Below are 3593 nucleotides of genomic sequence, written 5' to 3'. Positions count from 1 at the left end.
AATGATAGATATGTTATCAATTGTCGTTAATGTCGTATGTTGATTGGACATGGTTTGCAAATATCTACTTCCGATAAATAGCTCAAATTTAATTCGATCTTTGATTGAGCCAAACCCAGTGTCTCATACATTTCATTAATAGCACATTTTGTTGTCAAATTACCACCATCAATTGAAATAATTGTCCATTCTTTAGATTCGCTTAACCATGTATAAGTTTCTCGTTCATCATTCTTCCACTCTTCATTTGATTTAATCAAAATATGGATATTCGTCGTTCCTGTACAAAATAAGCAAGAAATGTGTTATAAAAGTTGAAAGACTTAATATATAATCAGATGACATAACATATAAGGTGGGAGACTAAAAAAGAATTGGACGACTTAACTTATAATGTTGGACGACTAAACAATTTTTTGATGGTAACACTAGTAATTTTATTCAGAAATCAATAAATCGTCTGCTACAAGATTCACCAACCAAAACGGAAAAATCCCATTTTCCCAAACAAAAGAATCAGGGGAAGAAAGCGAAAAAAATGCAAGTGAATGCACCACCCGATTTGCCATCTGCCAACATGTCTAAAATCAGTATCAGTGCGGCTGATTGGACGACTAAACAATTAAGGATGAAAATATATGAAAAATAATATTTACAATATAAAGACAGTAATACAAACCAGTAAATTGATTAAAAATAATAGATTTTGAGAAGCATAAAAATTATACCTGATTTAAAATATTTAACAGAAAAGTTGAGATTTTGTTTGAGGAAAACCGACAACTACAATATTCTCTTGTTTAATTAGAGGAAGAACAAAAAGAAAGAAATGAAGATCAATGTACGAGAGATGAAGAGAAAAGAGCCGTCATGAGAAAAAGGGGAGGAAAAGAGAACAATCTCATGTTTTTTACGTTTTTGTTTTGTTTTTTAATGGATTTTATTTAAGGCCACTTTATTTATTTATTTTTTAGTGAAAGTCATTTGTCAAATTTTCAACGGTAAAGACCTAACAATAAAAAATTGCACCAAAATGACTTGAAGCCAGGTTCATTGCTCCAATGGTGGCGCTATGTTTTACCCCAAAATAGCGCCTCACCCTCTATCTATAGGGAAAATCTCCACCAAATTTGGTGCAATAATTTTCATTTTTTTAAATAAAATTATTTATTTTTAATAATTATTAATAATGTATAAATAATAATTTAAGACTTATTTCAAAGAATATTTTTTATTCTTTGACGTAGGAGTTATTCAATCTCCGAACATCCATAAATCTTCGTGTTGTTACTTCAGTCATTTATTCTATCTTTCAGTCAGTTTATTTCCGCAACTATAACCAGTTAAACGGATTGTCATAGACTGACAAGATTCCTAGTATCAGTTTGTCACAGAACTGACACTTCATTTGAAAAGATTACAAAAATCGTGTGTGTTTATTCAACCCCCCCTTCTAAACACATTTCAACCTATCAACCGATCGTATCACGTATCTACGTCTATAGATCGGATATCCCACAGATGGTGTCAATGATTATACCTAGGTAGATTATGTGAGCTGGCTCGGAAATCTACCAGGCAAATAGGCGTTCTTCTCCTATGAAAATTTTTGACTTGATGGGATGAGTCTGGCATAGCCTAGCCTAATGGGATGAGCATAGCCTGGCCTGATGAGATGATCCTGGGTTGCCTGGTCTAGAGGGTTGAGTCCGGGTAGCTTGGCCTGATGGGATGTGCTCGGCTCAGATGATCTGCACACACTCAAAGAGAAATGTAAGTGGGGCGTCGGATGAGTTTCTGACATGGCTACTCCGATGCTCAAGTTAGTACATGGTTCACTAAATAGAGAGAGAATTTATTGAATGCATTATAATGTAATATCTCAATTTTCAAATGAATTAGTAAACTTGGGTATTTATAGGGGAGATGATGACCTCGATTATAGTGCTTAGACACTGTTCATGATTAAACATCTGCCCATGTCATGTCCTTTATCAACTACCATACCCAGTCTTCTAACAACTGTCCATGCTCTGTTCTTTGTCAGCAGGCATTGTGACCCATACTGGTGGGCCCATTCCCTTGCAATCGGCCCAAGTGAGAAAGAACTCGATCTAGAAATATCTTTGCTGGTGATTAAGTGAGATGACGCTAGTCAGGCGAGATGAACCTGATCGGATGAGATGAACCTGGTCTGGTGACCTGAACCCTGGTCGGTCGGGATGACCTTGGTCGGGGGAGATTATCCTGGTCAGGAAAGATGACCACTGGATAACTTCTATCCGGGCTCTACTTTGTTTCTCAAAAGCAACTTGGAATCTGGTCCTACTTTGGTCCTCTTTTCTTGCTCGAGTCAAAGAATGACCTGGGCCTTTCTAGGCTATCACCAATGGCCTTCTCCATTTATTTGCTTTCCCCTGCTTTGCCTTGAAGTTATGATTCAGCACTTCCAGATTATAAATATATTCAGGAATCATCAATCTCTAGAATGAGGCACATGGTAAATGGTACCCGAGTAGGATTGACGCCACTTATCCACAAGGTTATAAGGTGAGTACAAATCATTGATACCAAATTTTGCTAGATGACAAGCTGCTAATGCGTGTTTGTATGGAATCTTATCACATTGAAACACACAACAACTTCATGAGTAGGTGGACAAATCTACCACTTCATCTATATTATTGCCAACTAAATGAATGAGTTACCTTTACACATTGTGATTGAGCAAACCTAGTTCGCAAAATCAACTATGTTGATGGAGTTAACTTTGTTATGCTTGAAGCTAGCTTTGTTGTTGTGTAGTGTTTGTTGAACCAAACCGAAACCAAGTTTTGAAGTGCATTCAACAATGCTATGATTGGCAACTCTCTTTCATCAGACAATCCAAAATTTATTGACTCGTCCTCAGTAGTTGTCATAATATCGTATCGGTTACCTTGGTATAAAGCTCTTGACCATTTTTCTGGTGAACTGCTTTTCTCAAGATATGCAACCACATTTTGGTATTGAATTTTTTTAGAAAAAATACAACAAGTTAAAGTGGGACATTTTGCAAGCATATATAGTTTGCATGAATAACTCAATCCTACCACCATTTTTACCACAATGGGTAGCGATATTTTGCAAAAGATGCCATGTGCAATGTAGATGATGTGACTGCGTTGATAATGACATCATGTCTATAAGAGATTATTACCAAATCAGGATCATATGGAATCATTTTTTGCAATTTTTGCAAAAACCAAGTCCATGACATTTTATTCTCTGAGTCAACGAAAACTCATGCAATGATATATTGATGTAAATCTTCATCTTGGGTTGTTGCAAGAAGCAAAACACCTCTATATTTTGCCTTAAAAAAATCTCATCAATTGCTATAACTTTTCTCATTCTTGAAACCTAGAGATGCATATTCCATAATCTAGGAATATATATTTAAATCTTCTACTAGAGTTGGTCTCCAAGTGAGTTACAATATCTTTGTTTACTTGCATAACAACAAATAAATAAGCTGGTAAAGTTCTATAACTCTCTTCTGGTTCTCCTCTCAAATGATTAGGAGCAAGTTGCATGTAGTAGCTAACACCAAG

The sequence above is a fragment of the Primulina tabacum genome, chromosome 15 (genome assembly GCF_025594145.1).
Source record: "Primulina tabacum isolate GXHZ01 chromosome 15, ASM2559414v2, whole genome shotgun sequence".
Taxonomy (NCBI): domain Eukaryota; kingdom Viridiplantae; phylum Streptophyta; class Magnoliopsida; order Lamiales; family Gesneriaceae; genus Primulina; species Primulina tabacum.
The sequence above is the reverse complement of the archived record's forward strand: the minus strand, read 5'-3'. Positions refer to the sequence as shown.